This window comes from Mirounga angustirostris, unplaced genomic scaffold (assembly GCF_029215605.1).
Source record: "Mirounga angustirostris isolate CCGP_5_RB_7025 unplaced genomic scaffold, mMirAng1.0.hap1 SCAF_1, whole genome shotgun sequence".
NCBI classification, from domain to species: domain Eukaryota; kingdom Metazoa; phylum Chordata; class Mammalia; order Carnivora; family Phocidae; genus Mirounga; species Mirounga angustirostris.
The window spans coordinates 159,692,019-159,714,486 of record NW_026991709.1 but is presented as its reverse complement, the minus strand read 5'-3'; the positions used below and the strand labels follow the sequence as shown (position 1 = coordinate 159,714,486).

The 22,468-nt window shown below is 51.7% G+C and overlaps 1 protein-coding gene and 1 long non-coding RNA gene across 3 annotated transcripts in view; one reads left to right on the top strand and one right to left on the bottom strand.

Annotated features, from left to right (window-relative positions):
- EFCC1 (EF-hand and coiled-coil domain containing 1) overlaps positions 1-22,468 on the top strand; it is a 51,570-nt gene that overhangs the window by 8,445 nt on the left and 20,657 nt on the right. The window lies entirely within an intron of this gene.
- Positions 464-22,194, bottom strand: LOC129045401 (uncharacterized). The gene is made up of 4 exons (XR_008505099.2): positions 21,931-22,194; positions 3,839-3,922; positions 2,990-3,101; positions 464-1,335 (listed from the first exon to the last, which is right to left on the bottom strand). It is a non-coding gene; the product is annotated as an uncharacterized LOC129045401 (long non-coding RNA).

The following is a 22,468-nucleotide window of genomic DNA, read 5'->3' as shown; positions in this document are numbered from 1 at the left end:
CTCTAAAAACAGGCCACCTGTGGCAGCTGGAGCCTTCCTGGATGGTGGAGGCCCCAGGAGAAAGCCTGGTTAGACGCAGAACAGGCTTGTCTCAAAGTTGGCTTTTCCAGGTTGCTGAACGCTTTAGGGTGGCTAGGGGTACTCTGCACCCTCACCAAGGTAGCCCGTGTGGCATTTCTTTAGGCCAGCACCCAGCCCCGGGCTCCCAAGATGGCGAATGAATGGACGCTTGAGCATGCAGGTGGACACTGACCCCAAACATGTCTTGGTGAGGAAGGTGTGGGCATGTGGGACTCCAGCACAAGGTGAGCCCTGAGTGAGTGGTCCAGTGGACAGATCCTGCTTCAGGAGGAGTGGTGCTCCTGGAGGATCTGCCCTTGACTCCGGCGACTGGGGGTTTGTGGGCATCTCCACCTTCTCTCGAAGCCCCGGTGTCTTGGCCATTTGCCTGCTGCGCCTGCCTTGGCTTTGCGCTGAGGGGCAGCTGGGCCTTCAGGACACCTGGGCAGGCAGCCTGGGGCCAACACCCCTGGGCAGGGGCTGGGCTCAAACTCACATAAAAGGAGACTGAAAAACCAAGCTCAGCTGGAGCAGGGAGGAGGGGCCTCCGCCTGGCCTCCGTGGCTTTGTTGTCTGGAATAGAAAGATGAAAAGGCTTGGGGGGGGGTGCGGGTAGGAGGACAGCTCATTTGGCCAGCCACCAAGGAGGCCACTGTGGAGGGGACACAAAGATGAGGCCATCGGAGGGACACCTCCTTTCTTCTGCCCCATTGCAGCAGCCCAGCCTGACCTTGGGGAAGGGGGGGCAAAGTCAGCAGGTCAGGGGAGGGAGGGAAGCAGACAGGCAGAGGCGGGGCAGTGGGGCATGGAGCACCATCTGGAGCTGGGAGGCGTCTGGTCACGGATTCCATTAGTCTTGGAAGCAGGTGTGTGGGTGGCCGCTGGTGGGAACTGAGGCCTTTCTCTCAGGGATCATACCCGGGGCTCACAGAGGGGCAGCTGGCCAGGCACCGGCTGCACGCTCTGGCCTGGGACCCCTCCCCCACGGAGATGGGCGTGGCAGGTCGGGGCCCAGACTCAGGAGGCCCAGCCTTACCTGCTTTGGAATCCCAGTTTTTCCACATAGTTCCTGTGGGGCTTTGAGCCCTTCCCTTTCTGTCTGTGAGCCCCTATCTCCTCATTCACAAAGTAGGCGTGGGGTTCTGTTCTTCTGGGTCTGGGGGTGAATATCCAGTGAGACATGGGCAGACGGTGGAGTGCAGTAGCTGGAAGTACAGCTCTGGGAGTGTGACCTGCAGCAAGTTATTCTCATTTTGTGAGCTTCGGTTTCCTCATCTGTAAAATGGGGGTGAGGAGAATATTACTAATCCACTTCCTAGGGTATTTGAAGATTCAGAATGCTAATACATATAAAGCACCTAGAATAGTGCTTAGCACTGAGAAAATGCTTAATAAATATTAGAAATTATTATTATTGATCCCTCATCAATGGTAATGGTGGTGGTGGTTGGTATTGTTACTATTCACGGAGTCCGGCCCCTAGAGAGCCTTCCGTCTCTGGAGACCCCCAGCAAACAATGGACAGTCTCAGCCGATTGTAGACAGGACACTAACAAAGTTGCAGAGTGTAGACAAGCACAGAGGTGGCATAAATGACTGGCTAGGGGTCAGGACATCTCTTGGGGGAATGCCATCATCCAAGCTGGGTGTTGAAGGATGAGTAGGAGTTTTCTCAGGCATTGCAAATGCAGGTTGCAGTGAATACAAGGGCTTAGAGATGTGAAGGGCCCTGGTGCCTCCTGGGAACAGAAAGGCTTACTGTGGTGGAGGGTTTGAAGTGGAAAGTGGCAGGCGCGGAAGCTGGAAGGCAGGCAGGGGGTGGCGAAGGATCTGAGTACCAGGCTGAACATGAGGCCTTTACCCCAGACAACAAGGGAGACAGAGAAGGGCTATGCAAGGAGAAAAGTAATCAGATTTGAGCTTCACGGAGACCCCTCTGGCTGTGTGTGGAGGACAGATCAGGCAGGAGGGACGACTAGAGGCAAGGAGGCAGGTGAGGAGGCTGTATCTGGGTCCGGAGAGAGAAGACGCAGGGCCTGACCTCCAGCACCTGAGAAGGGATAGACCAGCAGCCCCATACCTGGAGGCCTTGCCAGGAGCTGGGGGGAGCCTCGGGCCTGCTGTTATCTATTCCAAGACAGAGCCTTCTGCAAGGATGGAACCTTAGGATTTGCGGGCTGAAACAGACTTTAGAGCCAGATACGGTGTTTCACTGACAAGGAGGACTTGCCTCTGGGTAGAGGAGCCAGCAACGGGACCCAGAACAAGTCTTGATATTCTCACCTCACGGTGGGTTAGGGAACTGGGTAGAGCAGACACATCTGAATTTCACATCTGTGTTAACATTGGGTATTAACACGGCACTCCAATATAATTGCGGACATGCTAGAAAAGCATGGAATAGATGGAGAGCTCAGACCTCAGAGGTCAGAGGACATGAGCATTCTGCTTCACGAATCTTACACGGGTTGTGTTTACAGCGACAAACTCAAAGGAGCCCATTTCAGCAAAGGATACCACCGGGCACAGCCCGAGGAGGGTGGGCAGTGTCCCGTGAGTGTGGATTCTCCCGACTGGTCGGGGTCCTGCCAGAGCACGTGAAGCCTTGAGTCGGTGGCAGGGGTGGAGGGGGGTCACCAAACCTTTTCTCCCCTAGCTACCTCCCTCTGAAATTGCAGCCAGAGTTTGCAAAGCCGTCCTTAGCAAACCACACCACCTGGATCTAGATTCAAGCTCCAGGTACGATATCGTACGGCTTCCCTGACGCCTCTTGCCACATCGTCCGCAGGTGATGCACTCTGGCCCGGCATTGCAGGCCGTCACACCACCCCTGTGTAAGGGTGCCATTCTGCGGGCAGCCAGGAAGTTGTCCCTAGTGGTGGGTTTGTCAGGTAGGGATGTTTTCAGCTGCAAGCTGCCGAGAACTCACCTAACAGTGGTTTGAATACATTGGGGTTCCTTGTCCTCTCCTCGCCTAGAAGTCCGGAAGTGGCTCTCATGAGTCTTCACAGTGTTCCTTCAGACATGTGGACTCCACAACCCTATTGAAGGTGGAAGGAAGGGGGACATCTTGTTCTTTTCTATCCAGAAAAGCAAAACCTGCCCAGAAACCACTAGTGGATGTCTATGTGAACACCATGGCCAGAGCGGGGTCACAGAGAGGCAGAAAGGCCCGGAGAATGGGGGAGGCCTTTTCAGCCCCAAGAATGGAGACAGCAAGGCAGAGGAACTGTGGCGTTCTTTGATCAACAGTATCTCCCAGGGACATCTACCTTCATTCAAATGCATGCCCCCAGCCGGATTTCTCTGAGAACAGAGCTCAGCCCACACTTTTGGCTGACAGCCCAGGGTCTGGGGCTTTGTGCCCCTACCAGGGAGATGGATCTGGATGGTACCAGCTAATGCATGCTGCAGATGTGTCCTTAGGAGAGGAAGCTGGAGCCCACAGAGGGACAGTGATCTGCCCAAGGTCACCCAGTAGGAGAGGGCACAGCCCTCGAGTGTACCGGAGTCTAAGGCTGTCTGTGCTGCTTCCCTTGGGTGGTTTGGAACAAGCTGAAGTTCCCATGTCTCTGTGGTTAGATTAGGGGCTGGGCTCTGAGATCCCCAGCTTTCAAGTCCCAGCTTGTCCTGTTCCACGCCGGGTGGGTGGCCTGAGGCATGCAGATGGGTTCCAAGTGGACCAGGGTCCCCAGGTCAGAGCCAGCCACATAGGACCCAGGGCAGCCTGAGGTGCTGGACCAGTCGCCTTTGGCCATGACCCACCTTGTCCACTTACCTCGATATGCTGTCTCTTTTCTTTGGTGCCTTGACACTTCTTGAGAAACTCTGATTCGACCTGTTTGTGCCTTAGTTTCCTCATCTGGAAAATGGGGTTAATTTTAGTGCCTAGATCATGAGGTAAGAATTAAACAGGATCTAAAAAGCACTTCACATCGTGCCTGGCACATACTTAGCACTCACGGATGTCAATGTCAGGGGTTGGCCCTCTAGTGTGGGGGGGCCTTCTCACCTGAGAGGAACATTCATGTGTCCGCTCCACACTCTGGAGCAGGCTGAAAGCCCCATGCCACTGGCACATTCCATGCATCCTATATCTCTGCTTGTCCCCACCTGGCTTTCCTCACTCGTGCTCCACATGGTGGGGAACAGGGCTGCAGTGACCCCAGATTCATCACTTTTCAAATTCGGTGACCCAATCTACTGCTTTCCAGCACCTGTGCATAAAGTCCCAGGGAAGAGTGCGGCTGACCCAGCCTGGGTGACAGCCCCAGTGCTGGGATGCCTGAGGCCAGGGTGCTGGCATACGCCATCTGGCCATGGCCAGAGCACACCCGCCACCCTGCAGTCTGGGAGAGATGGGGGCGGGGCCGCTCCTCAAAGCGACAAGAGGGCTGTTGCCAGGAGACGGAAGGACACAGGTCAGACAAAACCAGCAAATGTCCAGCCCATGAATTTCCTTTCTGGAAGCAAAAGAAGTATAAACGCTGTAACATGGCACCAAGCAAAGGGGAAACGAAAAAGCGGATGTTTGGGCCTCAGAGCCAGATGTTGGAAATTTTTTGGCAGTTTGTTGTGTAGTGTAGTGCAGTGATGTTCCAGAGAGTCAGAGGCCCTGGTACATGTGGATAGTTCCCCTCGTCTAGGGTGGGCCCATCCACATAAGAATGTGCTGCCTACCCACAAGGAAACACTGGAAGAAGAGGCCAGTGCCTGGGTGGAGGCCTGCCATGCCTTGCTGCTCCAGGGCCAGGATTCTGACATTGCCTGGCCTCGAGTTTTGGGTGGTAGAGATGGCTTCTGCCTGAGACCCAAGCCAGAGAAACCCTGGAGCACATGAGGGAGTGGGCACCATGGTCTCCAGAATGTTCTGATGGGATGACCTGGGGTACAGATAATCAAGGTGCTCTTGTGTAGGGGAAATGGTGAGAAATAAATGCATGCTTTTTTGAAGGTAGAGGGAGATCTGTATTATATTGGAAACTTGTTGCTAATGACTGAAACTAAACCCAAACTGCCTTATATTTTAAAGGGGGGGAGCACTGGTGTGTCTGGGTGGCTCAGTCAGTTGAGCATCTGACTCTTGGTTTCAGCTCAGGTCATGATCTCGGTCAGGGTCCTGAGATAGAGCCCTGTGTCAGGCTCTGCACTCAGTGGGGAGTCTGCTGGAAATTCTTCCTCCCTCTCCCCCTCCCCCTCTCACCTCTTTCTCAAAATAAGTAAATAAACCTGGGGGGGGGGCATTATCTACTCATAAGGTTGAGAGTATGGCTTCAGGCATGGCTGGATTTAGGAGCCCAAACAATGACACATGGAATCTCTCTATCTCTTATCTCTGCTTTCCTCTAGTTGGCTCCACATTCAGACATTCTTCCTATATGGGAGCAGACAGCTGCCAACACAGGATGAGTTCCCATGCTCCCAATCATCCCCAAGAGAAAGAGCTTTTCTTTTCCAGTAGTTCCAACAAAATCCTTAGATTAGCTTTGATTATCCTGATATGATTATGCCCATCCTTGAATCAATCATGGACACCAGGGACAAGGAATGTGCTGATTGGCCCAGGTGGGGGTCGTGTAACTACTCTGGACCAGTTTCTGTGATTGACCAGGCCTGTGTCACATGGCGTAAGGGAGGAGGGTGGACTCTCCGTAGACTGGGAGCTTCTTGTGGGCAGCGATGGCACCCAGTGCCCCACTTTACTGTCCCTGCTGCCACTGAGCCCAGCAGAGGGCCAAGCCCAGGAAGGATGAGGGTTTCCTCCTGACTGTCAGGTGCATGGACCGTCAGAAACATATGGGGTTTCCCATTGTCTGCTCTGAATGAGGGATGGAGGGGACACTTCTCCTGAGAGGGCTGAGGTGACTTGGAGAAGCTTGGGGCCAACAGCAGTGAGAGACCCAGTAAGGGTGGGAGACAGAGATTCTTCACTTGGTCGCGTCACAATTTCTGTCAGAAATAACTTCTGACTTTTCTTCATTCACCCAAATTTTGTTGCATGCCCAGAGAGCGCTGATGCTGTGCTGGCCGCCATGACCAAGACGAAGTCTCTGCCCTCATGGGACTGACCTCCTGGCTGGGGGAGACAGTCAACGAGTGGGTGGCAGTAAACAGGAGCAGTGACGGCTGGGTGAGGTCGGGGAGGCTGCTTGACTGTGGCACTAAGTGTATCAGTCAGCCTGGCTGCATGACGAACACCACGGGCTGGCTGGCTTAAACAGACATGGGTGTCTCACAGTTCTGGAGGCCGGAAGTCCCGGAGCCAGGGGTCAGGAGGGGTGGATCCTTCTGGAGGCTCTGTGGGAGACTGTGTTCCGGCCTCCCGCCTGGCCGTGCAGATGGCTGTCCGCTCCCTGTGTCCTCACATAGTCCTCCTGCTGTGCGTCTGTGTCCTAATGAATGTCTTCTTCTTATAAAGACACGAGTCAGATTGAATTAGGGCCACCCCAGTGACCTCATTTGAACTTGATCACCTTTGTAAAGACCCTGTCTCCAAATACAGTCACTTTCTGAGGTGCTGGGGGGTGAGGACTCCATATGAATTCAGTTCACGGCAGGAGGCTTCCTTGAGGAGGTAACATTTGCGCTGGGATCTCAGAGCCAACCCCTCTGAGTCCCTGCCAAGTCTCCAACCTGCCTGCCCCCCTCCAGCCGCCCCCGCCACCCGCTGGGCGCCAGCACCAGCCCGGATGTGATGGCTGTCCCTAGCTCCCCACCAGTCCACTGGCCACAAAGTGGCCTGGGGTGGGAGGGAGCTTTTCTAAACCCACATCTAACCTCGTAGCTTCCTGTTGCCCTTAGAATAAACATTGGCCTCCTCGCAGTAACCGTCGTGGCCCTGAGTGATCTGGCCGCAGCCCACGGATCCGGCCCCGGCGTCTTCCACTCTGCCCGCTGTGCACACCGCTCTGGCCACAGCGACCCACTGCTCCTCGGGCCTTCAGTTCCTGCCCGCTGTTGGGCCTGCCCCGCCTAACTCATGTCCATACTGCCGGTCTCCTCCGCCAGGGCTCACTTTTCCAGAGGCCTCAGCCCCATCAAGTCTGCGCCCCTGCCATCTCTCACAGCCCCTGGCCTTTTCCGTCCTTAATGTATTTTTGTGATGACTTCATTCATGTCTGCGTCCCCCAGGGGAAGGTAAATTCCATGAGGTCAGGGCTGTTCTGCTGCTAAGTGCAGTATCTCTCACACCCAGGGCAACAGCAGGCTCAGTAATGCGTCTGTCCGATGAATCACAGAATGAAATTAGCAGCCAGGCTGGCAGACGCCTCTGGAGACCAATGGGTCCCCTTGCACCTGCCCCCCACCCCAGTAAAGGCAAGTGGGAGCCAGAGATGAGGGGCCATGGAGAGCACTTCCCAGGCCTGGAGGCCCCTGAGGACTGGCCCACACTCCCCTCTTCATGATTTATTTTCAGCTCGCCCTCCACGGCCCCCCTCTCAAGCTCTTCTTCCTACTGTTGTTCTCTTGTTTTCACATGCGAGTCTCCTTTTCCTGCGAGGAGGCTTCGCTCAGGAAACGCCACGCAGCAAAGGAAGCATGGTGCTCAAGCCCCCAGGCCCTCCAGGGCGGGCTCCGGGGCCTGGCCGGCTGCCTGGCAGCCGCCGCCCCTCAGCGGGCCCTGGCCAGGCTCTGGGTGTCCTGTCCGCCCTGCAGCTTCCCAAAGCTCACAGAGTGCCTGAGTGGCTTGGGTGGCTGAAAGCAGAAAGAGAAGCAAACGCAAGTGACACTGTCCATCCATTCTAGAGAAAGCTGAGCCGGGGGTTATGGGGGGAGGTGTGTGTGTGGGGGGAGACATGGTGATGGTCTTCTGATGTGTCACCTCAATGTGTCACTCAGTGACAGCCTCAAGTTGTCCAAACATGAATCTACACTTGCTGTGAAGGCATTTTGCAAATGTTATTTAAGTCCATAATCAGCTGACTTGCAGTGAGGGGGAGTATCCTGGATAATCTGGGTGGGCCCGATTTTGTCATTTGAAAGGCCTTTAAAGCAAGACTGAGGACTCCCCTGAAAAAGAGAAGGGGTTCTGCCTGTGCCCAGCCTGCCTGTGACCTCCCCCTCCTCTGGATTTCACCCTGGCTGAGCCAGCCCCCCAACCATAGAAGCCACTTCCTTGCGAGAAAGCTCTTGAGACAACGCTACGGCTACAGACAGAGACACCGATCGATACTCCCCACTGGCCCCGCTCCTCCAGCTCACCCCCCACAGTGACTCACCCCAGGGCGGAGGCAGAGGGGAGCAGCACTAAGGACAAGGCCGGCATTTCTGGGCACCTGCTGGGCATGAGGCACTGTGCTAAGGACTTCACGTACACGACCTCATTTAACCCCCAAGCAGCGCTGTGAGCCATTTTCAGTAATAACTCTTTAGGCTGCAGGAAACAGAAAACCCAAGTCCAGGGGCGCCCCGGGTGACTCAGTCGGTTAAGCGCCTGCCTTCGGCTCAGGTCATGATCTCAGGGTCCTGGGATCAAGCCCCACATGGGGCTCCTTGCTCAGTGGGGAGTCCGTTTCTCCCTCTGCCCCTCCCCACCTCTTGTGCTCTCTCTCAAATAAATAAATAAAATCTTAAAAAGAAAAGAAAAGAAAAGAAAAGAAAACCCAACTCCAAACAGCTTAAATCTTAAGGACACTGATGATCATGGATGAGAAATCCAGGGGAAAACAGGTTCTTCGCAGCTCAGTGATGTCTGCAAGGATATAGTTCTTTTTTTTTTTTCTTTTAAGATTTATTTATTTGAGAGAGAGAGAGAGAGTGGTGGGGAAGGGCAGAGGGAGAGGGAGAGAATCTTAAGCAGACTCCCTGCTGAGCTCAGAGCCCAATGCAGGGCTCAATCTTAGGACCCTGAGGTCATGACCTTATGAGCCAAAATCAAGAGTCAGAGGCTTAACCAACTGAGCCACCCAGGTGCCCATGCAAGGATACAGTTCTTCATCTTCCCACACTGTCTTCCTCAGTTTGTCATCTTGGCCTGTCAGCAAATCCCTCATGGTCACAATATAACTGCCATGGCCTCAGTTATCACTGCCACGTCCACAGACGGAAACATAACTTCTTCCTTGGACCTCCCTTTTCCCAGAGATCCTCCTGGAAGACTTCGCCTCCCCTCTCATTGGCCAGAAGCACATCACATGCCTATCCCTAAACTAATCCTTGGTAAAGGGAAGGAATCATCATGATCAGCACAGACCAATCAGATCTCTTCTCTAGAAGCACATGACCACTGTATGCCTGAAAGTATAATTGAGGTTGTGTGTGCCATGAAGGCAGATGGGTGTGTCTGTTTGTGCAGTTGTGTTTGGTTTCTATGCAATTATAACAAATTACCACAAACTTAGTGGCTTAAAACAACACCCACTTATGATCTCACACTGTGTAGGCCAGAAGTCCAGGAAGGCTTGGCTTGGTTCTCCCTGGGCTCTCACAAGGCTGAAATCAAGGTGTCATTGGCCAGGTATAGAGGCTCCGGGGTGTGTTTCCAAACTCAGGCATTGGCAGAATTAGGTTCCTTTTGGTTGTAGGACTGAGATCCCCATTTCCTTGCTGGCTGTCAGGCCCTGGGGTCACTCTCCACACTCCACTTCACATGGCCCCATTCACCTTCCAGCCAGCAAGGACCCCAGTCCTTCTCATGCTTCAGATCTCCCTGACGACCTTTCTTGTGCCAGCCAAGAGAGCTCTCTGTTTTTATTTATTTTTATGTTTTTTAAGATTCTTTCTTTCTTTCTTTGAGAGAGAGACATAGAGAGCATGAGCAGGAGGTGGGACAGAGGGAGAGGGAGAAGCTGAGAAGCTGAGCAAGGAGCCCGATGTGGGACTCGATCCCAGGACCCTGGGATCATGACCTGAGCCGAAGGCAGATGCTCAACGACTGAGCCACCCAGGCGCCCCGAGCTCTCTGTTTTTAAAGGGACTCATGTGACTAGGTGGGAACAATAACCCCCTTGAGATCAGCTATACCATATAACATAACACCATCACGGGAGTGACACCTCCCCCCATTCACGAACTGCAGGAATTACGGTGTGGAACTTTGAGTCATTCCTAGAAATTCTGTCCACCCTGCAGTAACCATGGTGTGCACCACAGTAAGACTTTTTTTTTTTTTTGGAAAGGTAAAGTTTAGAAGGGTGACATGAGTTGCTCAAGGCCATACCAGCCAGGGGTCCATGTCGCAAACAACAGGAAATAACACCGGCTCACTGAAGCAGGAAGGGAATTCTTTGGGAGGGTGTCAGGGGTCAGCACAGTCAATGGGCAGGTTGGAGGGCCAGACTCGGGCCAAAAGCAAGGCAGGGCAGACCCAGCTGGTCCGGGAGCAGGCTACTGGGGTGCCCTCCTGCCACCCGCAGCTCATGCCCCATGCCATCAGACGCCACCAGTGAGTTCACATGAGCCTGCACCTGTGTGTGAACGTGCATCCCACAGACCGTCAGCCACCCACTCCCTTAGCGTATCAGCTATAAACAACATCCCTCCCTCCTGCTGACCCAGACAGGCGTACTGCACTCTGCTCAGTGTGGCTTTCTGGCCCCTGCCAGATGGTTGCTTCGCTCCATATCCTCATTCAGTGCTCTTAGCAAATCCAGAAGGGGCTGGCTGGCTGGCCTTAGGAGCAAAGGTGAGACCTCAGTCCACCACGCTGATTAAACATGTTTTCCCTGGACTAAATTCTATCCACTGGGGGCAAAAGTTCGTTAAATCAGGGGTTCGCAAACTATGGCCCGTGGGCCAAATCTAGCCCTAGGCCTATTTTTGTATCTGATAGAAACTATGATTTTAACCTTTTAAAATGGTTGGGAAAGGGGTGCCTGGGTGGCTCAGTCAGTTAAGCGGCTGCCTTCGGCTCAGGTCATGATCCCAGGGTCCTGGCATCGAGCCCCGCATCGGGCTCCCTGCTCAGCAGAGAGCCTGCTTCTCCCTTTCCCACTGCCTGCCGCTCTGCCTACTTGTGCTGTCTCTCTGTCAAATAAATTAATTAAAAAAAAAAAAACTTAAAAAAAAATGGTTGGGAAAACTCAAAAAGGAACAATATTCCTGACACAGAAGAATTTCATGAACTTCAAATTTCAGTACCCGTAAATCAAGTTCTATTGGAACACAGCCACGTTCATTCCTCTCTGTATGCTTTCGCACCAGAAAAGCAGCACTGAGTCATTGCAACAGTGACCACATGGGCTGCTAAGCCCGAAATATTCACTACGTGGCCCTCTTTGGGAAAAGTTTGCCAGCCCCTGTGTGAAATAATAATGTGCTGGTCATTGGTGAACACTTATTCTGACATTTGGAAACTTCTGCATCCTGAGTGGGAGACTTGGGCTGGAGCAGGGGTAGGAATGGATTTTTCCCCCTTTTCTTCCCCTTTCCCTATCTGAGCTATAGACAACCGTTCTCGTGTGAGTTCTGTGTATCTTCGTGTTGCTGTGTCCTTGCAAAACGCGTGGTTTCGTGTCTATGTTCTCTTTCCATAATGGCACTGCACTCTATGCCTCACTCCGTTTCTTGCATTCTTCACTCGGCGCTGCATGTTTCAGGGGCACTGGTTATGTGCATGTCTGTCCCCTGCTTCTCCTTCTGGTGAGTTTCCCACCCAATCCCAGAGGCGGACACCCACCCAACCCTGGAGCGGCCTCCCAGCTCCTGCATCTGCACGTGACACTGATGAGCATCCTCCACCATGCCACCTTGCAGATGGGTGTGGAAACTTCCCCCAGAAAATATACCCCGGGGAGGAATTGCTGGGTTGTGGGAGGCTTAGACAGAATTTAGCCAAGATACACCAGCTGGCTCCCATGTCTTCTTTGATGTAATGCAATTCACCAAACGCTTTGGACCTTCTGATTTGGCTTTTGAGTTTTGATTTGAGCTGTCCCCCACCCCTAGGTTTGAAGGCTATTCATCCTGCTGTATGTTCTATTTTAATTCTGCCCTTCACATTTAGTTCTTTATTGAGGATCCACCCCTTCAGGTGGTATAGATGGGGACCCAGCTCAAGTTTTCTCTTAAGTAGAGAGGGATGCACTGGGATTATGGCAGGAACCTCACTCGTGATATATTTTGTGTTTATGCTACAGCGGCGGCAAGTTCTAGGTTCAGATAATTGCAACTTAGGCAGAATTGTCACTGCACCAACATAAATAGTGAATTGAATAGTGGCTTACAAGTGAGAATTACAGTTCCAGACAAAATGACTATGGACTATTACTTCCCCTTTTAACATAATCTCAGAGCTGTCCGACAGAACTTTCTGTGATCATGGAAATGGCCTACCTCTGCACTGTCCAGTATGGTAGCTGTAAGCCCCACGGGGCTACTGAGCACTTGATACGTGGCTAGCATGGCTGAGGAAATGAATCTTTAGTTTTATTTCACTACAATGAGTTTAAATTTCAGTAGCTCAGTGTGACTAGTGGCTGTCATATTCAACGGCACAGATCAGATTAAGAAACTGTGGGACTATACCTGCACTCAAGCATCTATCTGAGGTTTTTGGGAAACAAAATGACTAGAGAAGGAGGCAGTTGTGAACAGAGGATGGGAACTAACAAGAGTTGTGTGCCCACCGTGTGCCAGGCACATGAATCCTTCACTTAGCCCCAACTTTCGTCCATGAGCGGGGGCGATGTCCCCATTTAAAAGCTGGGGAGGGGGGCGCCTGGGTGGCTCAGTCAGTTAAGCGGCTGCCTTTGGCTCGGGTCATGATCCCGGGGTCCTGGGATCGAGCCACGTTGGGCTCCCTGCTCAGCGGAGAGTCTGCTTCTCCCTCTCTCTCTGCCTACTTGTGCTCTCTATCTCTCTGTCAAATAAATAAATAAAATATTTAAAAAAATTAAAAATAAAAAAAAATAAAAGCTGAGGAGGTTGAGTCTCAGTGAGGGGAAGGGACTTGATGAGGGCACCCCTTGATTGAGAGGCTGGCCCAGGAGTAAACAGGTACAAGCCAATCCCCAAACCTGGTGGCTCTCTGAGCCCAGAGGCCACGTGGGGAGGGGGACAAGGATGGCTGCAGGCCAGTGGGCACTGGCAGGTACAGACCCTGGGTGCTTCCCCAGGGCATGGGCGTGGCCCAGGTGGCTGACCCAGCAGCTTCAAAGTCCAAATCCATCGGCCGGGCACCTCACAGTCCTCCCCCCACCCACCCCCCGAGGCAGCCTAAAGCTAGGTTTGGGTGGAGGCTGCCTTAGCCAGTGGGACATGAAGCTAGAACAGAGGATCAGGGACAGCGTCTACAACAGGGCATGTCTCTGGAAGCAACATCTCCCCCAGGGACGTTCTGGGAACTTTTGTGGAGGGAGTGTTTGTCTCAATGACTAGGGGGACAATGTTCCTGACACTTGGGATACAAGCCTCTCCACAGGTCCTGTGTAACCCAGGATTGCCCTGTACCCCCCCCCCAACTTCCAGATGTCCCTGTACATTCATTGTGTGAAAAACTTGCTTTCACTACAATGATCTAAGACTAGAATCTAACTCTGCTTTACCTATAAAATATAATTTTTTGCATAGTTTTAATGTACAATGGATTTTCCAAGAATGCAATGCTGTGTGAGTAATGGGAAGGTTATACTTTGGAATTTTCCAAGAGTTGCTCATCATTTCAGAGTCACATCATAGATGCTGACAACACTTAACCAGCTGATAAGGAATGCCTGTGTCCACTGACGTTCATTATGCTGTGTCCCAGGGAGTCTACATATCTATCCATCTATCCACCCATCCATTCGCCTATCTATCCATCTATCCATCTGAATATATTTTCTTAGCCCTTATTTCAAAATGTCAAATACAGGAAAAGAATGTCAACAATATGCGATTGAATATTACCTTACTAGTCTCAAATTCAAACTTGACCATTTTAACAACAACAACAACAAAAGCAGAAACAGACCCATAAATACAGAGGACAAACTGATAGTTGCCAGAGGGGAGGGGTGGGGGATGGGCAAAATGGGTGAAGGGGAGTGGGAGGGAGAGGCTTCCAGTTATGGAATGAGTGAGTCAAGCGGATGAATGGCACAGCACAGGGAATATAGTCAATGGTATTGTAGAAATGTTGTATGGTGACAGACGGGAGCTACACTGTGGCTGAGCGAGCGTAATGTATAATCACCATGTTGGACACCTGAAACTAATATAACACTGCGTGTCAGTTACACTTCAATTTAAAAAAAAAATCTTAGCCGGGGTGCCTGGGTGGCTCAGTCGTTAAGTGTCTGCCTTCGGCTCAGGTCATGATCTCAGGGTCCTGGGATCGAGCCCCGCATTGGGCTCCCTGCTCTGCGGGGAGCCTGCTTCTCCCTCTCCCGCTCCCCCTGCTTGTGTTCCTGCTCTCGCTGTCTCTCTCTCTGTCAAATAAATAAATAAAATCTTAAAAAAAAAAAAAATCTTAGCCATTATAAGTAGGTTTAAGCATCTAAAAATATCATTATGTCTGAATATTTACATATTGAAATATATATCATAAAATTCCTTTTTCCTTTAGATCACTGTTAGAGCATCACATTAATTGTTTCAAAATATTTGTGAAGATTGGGTATATTATTTATCCAGCTCATTTTGGGATCACACAGGGACATTCCAAAATATCCATTATAAGAAGAGGGTGCCCATACTCAGAGTTGGGGGTCCTCTCCAGTGGGGAGCAAAATGAGTGGCGGAGGTGGTAAGAGTGTAGCTCTCGAAGCACCCGGAGCTCACTGTGTGCTGGTGTCTGAGGGTTTGCCAAGCTGCAGACATTCTCCTAGGGTCTGTGTCATTCTTTGCCGTATCTGCATAGCACCTGTATTATTATTACTTGATTAACATTTTTCCTTAAATCATCTCACTCTTTTTACTTAAATAAATTTATTTAAAAGAATGGTATATTGGGGCACCTGGGTGGCTCAGTTGGTTAAACGTCTCCCTTTGGCTCAGGTCGTGATCTCAGAATCCTGGGATCGAGCCCCATGTCCAGCTCCCTGCTCAGTGGGGAGCCTGCTTCTCCCTCTCCCTCTCTCTCAAATAAATAAATCCAATCTTTAAAAAAATAAAAATAAAAATAAAAGAAGGGTATATCACTGTCACACAGGTAAAACTAAAACTGTTTGGTGTGCTTGCTAATTGTTTTTTAATATGTGTTAAAAATAAATGCTTAGCTGTTTTAAAACACGCACACGCACCTGTTCATCTGAGCGCCATCTCAAATGGCCTTGAATGCTGGTGAAGGCAGGAGCTCCCCATCGTTAGAAGACATATTGAAATATGTATTATAAAACTCTGTTGTGAAATAAGGGCTAAGAAAATGTATTCAGATGGATGGATGGATGGATGGATGGATGGATGGATGGATGGATGGCCGGCCGGCCAGCTAGGTGAATAGATGGGCAGGTAGATGGATAGGTAGACATGCAGACCCACTGGGACACAGCATAATGAAGGCCAGTGGACATGGGCATTCCTTACCAGCTGGCTATTTTGTTTCATCTTTATGGGACCCAAGACCCCTCTGTGTTTACTGATGAGTGAGTGGGGGAATGAAATGAAGGCTTGGGGGGGGCGGTCACTGCAAAGCCATAGTCCTGTGGGGTGCAACCCAGATTTGGCCACTCCCCAGACCCCTCTCTGTGTCACAGATCCCAAGAAGGGGGGGGTCTGTCTGTTGGAGACCCGGAAGCCAAGGGCCAGGAGCTCAGAACTGGAGGAAGGGAGGAAGAGCAACATCTGGCCTTTGTCAGATTGTGTAAGCCGCTGGGCTGGTGGCCAGATGTAGCCGTCAGCCTCTGACAGGAGGGAGACATTAGAGGTTCACCCCGGGCTCCGGGCAGCGCACAGATGTGACCAGCTGGAGACAACGCCCGACCGCACACAAGGACTCAGGTCTGTCTGGGTGTGAGGGTGTAAGCAGACCGTGGGCAGCCTCCAGGGCCCACCTTTCTCCCCAGAACTGCCTGGAGCTGAGAGGGAGGTCCTGCTCCAATGCCTGCTGAGTGACAGGCACCTCTGCAGTCCCAGGAGTGCCCCCTCCCCCCGATTCCTCCATGGCTCCCAAAGGAGAGTTGCACAGAGGTGCAGGAAGGCTCACAGGCCAGGGAGACATGGAGCAAGGATGCTGGGCCTTCTGAGTCCTGGTTTGGAACTGGCAATTCTTCCCATTTTAAGGAAGAAAGAACAGCCTCAGGGTTGGGAGCAGACAGAAAAGCAGGCCTTGCTAGAAATGACTTACTTTGTTTTGTTGTTTTATGTATTTCTCTGGTTACTTTCTATGTATGACAAGATACTGGCTTTTCACTACTGGTAATAATGTTTCCTATTAAAGGAAATCTGTATTAGTAAGCAGTAGGGTCGGTGACCAAAAACGTCTGCAGTTTAGGAAACTCTACATCATCCTCCCACTTTGAGGGCCCGCCCCTCAGTGAAGTGGGCAGGGAGGTTAGCCCCTGATCCACAGGAAAAGCTGATGGGAGCTGGGAAGCTTTGGAGCTGAGACGCCACCGGGATCTTGTGGCTACAAAGTGAATGCTCTTCTCTCTGTCCTTTCGGGAATAATCTGAGAGTAGAAGGTGTTGGGGGAACCTGGGATCCCCATCCAGGCTCTGGATTTGTCAGAGCCTGACCTGACCTTCTTCTTCCTCACCCCCACTACTGCCAATGGTTTCATTCATTGATTCATTCAACCAACTATTACTGGGCCCCTCTGTCCCTGTGCTGTATGCCCAGAGGAAATCCCTGTCTGATGAGGGACACAGATCCTAACAGGATACCTGGGAGCATGTGAGCTCTGGGAGTCCAATCAAGAGACAGGGGAGTTCTGAGAGGAAGTGGCATTTGCATTGGAGAGGGGAGAGCAAAGGGCCAGTAGGATTTTCCAGACAGAGCTTGCTAGACAGGGGGTGCACATTGAAGATGGAGGAATCGGTGTGATCTTGGGCAAATTACTCTGTTCTCTGCACCTCAGTTTCCTCATCTGTAAAATGGCAGCAAGAAGAATCATTCCTTCTTAGAGTTGCTGGCGAGGGTAGGTGAGTTAGCACAAAAATACTCAGAACAGTACAGTGTCTGGCACACGGTAAGGCCATTTAGGTGTTAGCTGTGCTTGTCATGTGCGAAGGCCCCAAGGGTGACACACAGGAGGTTCAGTGGTCTGGCTGTGCTGTGCCCAGTGGTCATCACCAGTGATGAGGCTGGAGGGTTGGGTCAGTTCTTGGAGGACCTTCAATGTTGTGTTAGGACATTGGAGTTCTTTCGAATGGCCACCGAGAGCATTTTGAAGGGAAGAGAGACAGGGCCAGAGCTCACCTCTGCTCCCTTTGGCAGTACAGAGGGGACTGGGGGTGGGAAGGGAGCAGAGGGACTTCTCTCCCCCTACAGGGCCCTCCTGAGCAAAATGTGTTCTTTCTTCCTTGGGATCTTTGCTTTGCAACTTCAGAAACTCTTCCATGGAGGGACTAGAATATCAGGGGATCTGGACTTTTCTGGCTGGCCCTGGGAAGCCACAGAGGGCTTTGGAGCAGGGTCAGAGCTGTCTTCCAAAAATGACCATGACAGCAAGTGCTGATGGCCCAGGAGTGGGGGGAGAGGAGAGATGTAACATGATGCAGCTCTGTGACCTTGGGGCTGGCGTTTTTAAGGAGGCTGGACCTGCAGGTCACGAGGGGCCATAGCACCCAGATCATTCAGCAAGGCCACAGGTGACCCTCTGCCCTGTCCCCAGGCAGTTCCATCTCCTCCCCAGAGCCAACCTTAGGGACCCATTCTTATGGGAAACCCTACTTAAACCACTGGGCCACATGGTCCAGTCCTAGGGTGGATGGCTGTCAGATTTCTAGGCCCAGAAAATCCTTTTCTCTTTTTCTTTTTTAGAAAAATTTTTACTTCTAAGTAATCTCTACATCCAACATGGGGCTCAAACTCACAACCCCAAGATCGAGAGTCACATGCTCCACTGACTAAGCCAGCCAGGCAGCCCTTACGCCCAGAAATTCTAACAAAGCCTTTCACAAACTGGGATACTCACTACTGAAGTGACATATTTGCAGCCAGTCAATCAAGAACCATTATAAAAACATGTCCTATCAGATCAAACCATTTTAAATTGCCCTTTTGCAGGTCAAAAGCAGCAAAACCCAGTAATTCCATATGGTTCAACCTCATACCTGCAAAGCTCCACTGGCTTCCACCATCTATAATATGTGGGATTTTCCAAGGCCTGGTGACATAAAGGATGGGGCAAGAGAACAAGCTCAGGCTTTGGAAGGATGGACTTAGGTCCAGATCCCTGCTGGCCCCCAACCACCTCTGTGACTTAACCTTTTCTTCCTCTGAGAGATAACAGTCTCATAAATCCAGGGGATGAGCAGTACCCAAAATAGCACACATAAGGCCCAGCCCAAAGTTGGGGTGCCCAGTCAGGGTCTGTTCAGCCCTTTCTGATCTGCTGTAAGTCCTCTTCTCTAGCCCTGCTGGCCCCCATCTGTCCCCAAACACACCTGCTGCCTTTCCTCCTCCACTCAAGCCTCTTTCATTCTACTCAACCCCAAGTCCCCAAGTCCTCTAGGACATCTTCCCTACCCTGCAGACCCAGCGCCCTCCTTGTCTATGTGAGGGTCTGGCCCTGAGTCCAGTGGGTGTGGCCCTGAAGAGTGAAGGCTCTGGGCTCCCTGTCACCCAGAGGTCCCCTGAGGGCAGGGGCTGCACTCCTTCTCCCCTCCTCCTCCTTCCCACTTCTGTCCTCACCTGCACAAACCCAGGCAAGGGAGTGGCCACAAAATAGCATGATATGACGGCCCTTTGCCGAGCAGCCTCCCTGCAGCACCCCTGGCCTGGGCCCTGAGTGAAGGGTCAGACTCTCCATCCTCAGGTATGACCTCCGCTTTGGGTGGCCAGGTGGGCGATGGCGCTTTTCACTGAGGGGAAGCAGGAGAAGCAGACAGAGAAAGACAAGGACACTACGAGGCATCTGCAATGCCTGTGGGACATCCAGGTGGAGATGCCAAGGCAGCAGTTAAGCTGGGTAAGGTTGTCAGAAAACTGGATCCCAGAGGCCAGAGCTGGAGATACATTTAGAAGTCATCAGTGCTAAAGGCCACAGCACTGGCTGAGACCCTTTATAGAGTGAATGGATATAAAGAAGTTCTCAGGGCGCCTGGGTGGCTCAGTCGTTAAGCGTCTGCCTTCGGCTCAGGTCATGATCCCAGGGTCCTGGGATCGAGTCCCGCATTGGGCTCCTTGCTCAGCCGGGAGCCTGCTTCTCCCTCTCCCACTCCCCCACTTGTGTTCCTTCTCTCGCTGTGTCTGTGTCAAATAAATAAATAAAATCTTAAAAAAATAATAAAATAAATAAAGAAGTTCTCAGGTGGAGGCTGAGGGCACAGCAGGCAGCATAGAGGAATAGGGAGGAGGAGGAACTGGCAAAGTAGACAAGGCGACGTGCCAGGGAGGGAGGAGCTGTCTCCTGGAAGCCACGGGAAGAAAGTGACCAGGTGAGGGAGTCGTAGAGTTCATTGCTTTCTGTGTAGTAGTGTTCATGAAATGTGCTCTATGAAATGTGCACTATGAAATGTACCCTGTGAAGTGTGCCCTGTGAAATGTAGTCTTAATGTCACCAGCCAAACAAGACGAGCACTGAGAAGCAGCCACTGGGGTCTAGCAGCTCAGCAGTGACGGGTGACAAGCTGAGATTGGAACAGCAGAGGCAACCCCTCAAGAAGCTCTGCTCTACAGTAGACAGAGAGAGGGGTGGAAGCTGGGGGCAGCCATATGGTGGGGAGGGTTATTTTGTTTGGTTGGTTTGGGGTTTTTGTATTAAGGTGGAGATATTACAGCACATTTGTGTGATTATGTGAATGATCCTACAGATTGAATCAGCAGGGTAATGACAGACTCGGTTAAATACCAATTACTAGATATGAGTAGCACACCCTCAGTCTCCCCAGGGAAACTCTGTTTCTCTGCAGCCACATTTTATTTCTTGGAAAATGCCGAAGTGTGTCCTCATCTGTCCCACTCTCCACACTCTTCTCAGTGGCTTCCTCTTCCTGACTTCATTGCATGTGACCTGTAGTCACCTAATGAGAACGGCAGCTGGGCTGGGTCATTGCAGCCTTGTCTTCCAAGCTTCCCTCCCACTGGGCAGGGCCACTGAGGTGTGGGCCTGGAGCCAGTGGCCTGAGCGGGTATCCCAGCTCCTCCAGACCTGAGTTGTGCGGCTTGAACAGGTTGCTCGGGCTCTCTGTGCTTCCACTTCCTCATCTGCAAGACCTGGGGAATGGCAGTACCTACCTACCTCGTTGTTGTGAGGAAAATGTTTAAAGCACTGAGAACAGTGCCTGGCACCTACTGCGCGCTCTGCGAAAGATTTAGTTGTTGTTAATGCCGAAGGTTGCACTTGGAGCAGGGCTTCTAAGACTCCAGTGGCTGTGGGGCTGCGGGAAGTGTAGGGACCAGTGTGCCAGAGCGAGCTTATGCTAGGAAACTTCTAAATAAGGGCTATCCCCTCCATCTCATTTTGCTTGTTGAAGCCCTTAAATAATTTAGTGGGAGGTGGGGGGAAGCAACATCTCATAGTGGGAAGATGTAGATATTGTCGAGTTCAACCTCCAACTCTATTCAAAATTCCAGCCATTGGGGCGCCTGGGTGGCTCAGTCGGTTAAGCGTCTGCCTTAGGCTCAGGTCATGATCCCAGGGTCCTGGGATCGAGCCCCACATGGGGCTCCCTGCTCAGTGGGGGAGCCTGCTTCTCCCTCTGCCTGCCACTCCCCCTGCTTGTGCTCACTCACTCTCTCTCTCTCTCCTTCTGACAAATAAATAAAATCTTTAAAAAAAATTCAGGCCATTGAAGTCCTGACCTCCTTACATACCTCCTCTGCCATGAAGCTCATTACCTCACAAGACAGCCCATTCCATTCTTGGTCAGCAATCCCTGTGAGAAAGTTTTCCCTCACAGTGAGCTAAAACTGCCTCCTTATGATTCTCCAAGTCTCACTTTTGCTTCCCCCTCATCCTGATCAAGCACCACTCTCTGGGGCCATATAAAGGCTACTTGCCTCCACCCTGGAGTCTTCAAACAGTGGCCCTTGTGTCTTTTCTTCTTCAGGCTGTGGCCCAAGCCTTTGGAAACCTCACATGGTTTCACGCTTAAACAAGAATACCCACCTATGGGGTTTTCACGTTGCCGGCTGCCAAACCATATCTCCATTCTCAGCTTGCATTAGAGGAGCTTGAACGCAAGACTTAATCAGTCAGAGTTACTGGCTCAGAAGACACAAAAGTTCAGGGTTAGCCCTGGCTTCAGGCAGAGCCTGATCCAGCAACTCAAATAATGTTATCAAGGACCTCGTTTCTATTGTCATCTTTAGGCTCTATCTGTAGTCCCCTGCATCTCTAAGCGGTCCCCTGGGAGTCACCAATGGCTGTCACAGCTCCCCACCTCATCCTCACACCTCACTACGCAGGGAGCAAGCGGGTGGGTGCATCTCATTGGCTACCTGTGCAGGCCTCAGTGAATCACGGTGGCCAGGGGCGGGATCATGCTAATTAGTGTGGGGAGGGGCCATGTGCCCCGCCCTCCTCTGAGCAGATGCTCGGCTTTTCGTAGGGGTAGGTGAGCAGGTGAAGTACCTGGGTGGCAGTTGGGGGCGCTGTTACCCATGGGGAGGGGAGGTGCTGGGTGGCCACAGGTGGCCGATGCCCCCGCCGAGTGCAGCCCCGCAGATCCCCTCTTGCTCGGCTCAGCAGTCTTTGGGACACTGAATCCACCTGACAAACCCTGCTAGGACCCTCTGTAGTGCCTCGTCCCCGTGTCCCAATCCCTCTGGAACAGCAACTTGGTTTCCCTGACATGCATGCGGCCAACACCGCTCCCGGCCAAGCTGGCTCCTCTGAATACTCACAGAGGCCTAATCAAGAGAAGCCAAGCAGAGACGGGGGGACCTCCGAGGTCATTGGCTTCAGTGGCCCACCTGCAAAATGGGGGCCAAGTCCCACTCTCAGTTCCTCATTGGCAAGGCTGGGGTTGGAACCAAGGACCCTGTCTCATCCACCGTGTTGTATGGCTTCTACCTTTACAGTAGTCTGTGTGGGCGAAGACTGGCCGGTGACTCCAAATAGCGACTCCTGAACTGAGCAGAAGGGTCCTTGTTTTCCAGTAATATTTGGTCCTGGGAAATCCACTGAAATGAATCTGCATAAAATAGGACCAAAGAGAGTGACATGTGTCAGATTTGGTTGAGGCTTTAACTTGAAAAAAAAACCAAAATGTATGAAAGTGAGTTTATTGTACTATTTAGTTAATAAATCCAGGTGATGTTTTCAACTACTCATTCTTTTTTTTTAATTGTAAAATTTATACATAACATAAAAGTTACTATTTTAGCTATTTTTTAGTGTGCAGTTCAGGGGCACTAAGCACATTCACACTGTTGTGCAACC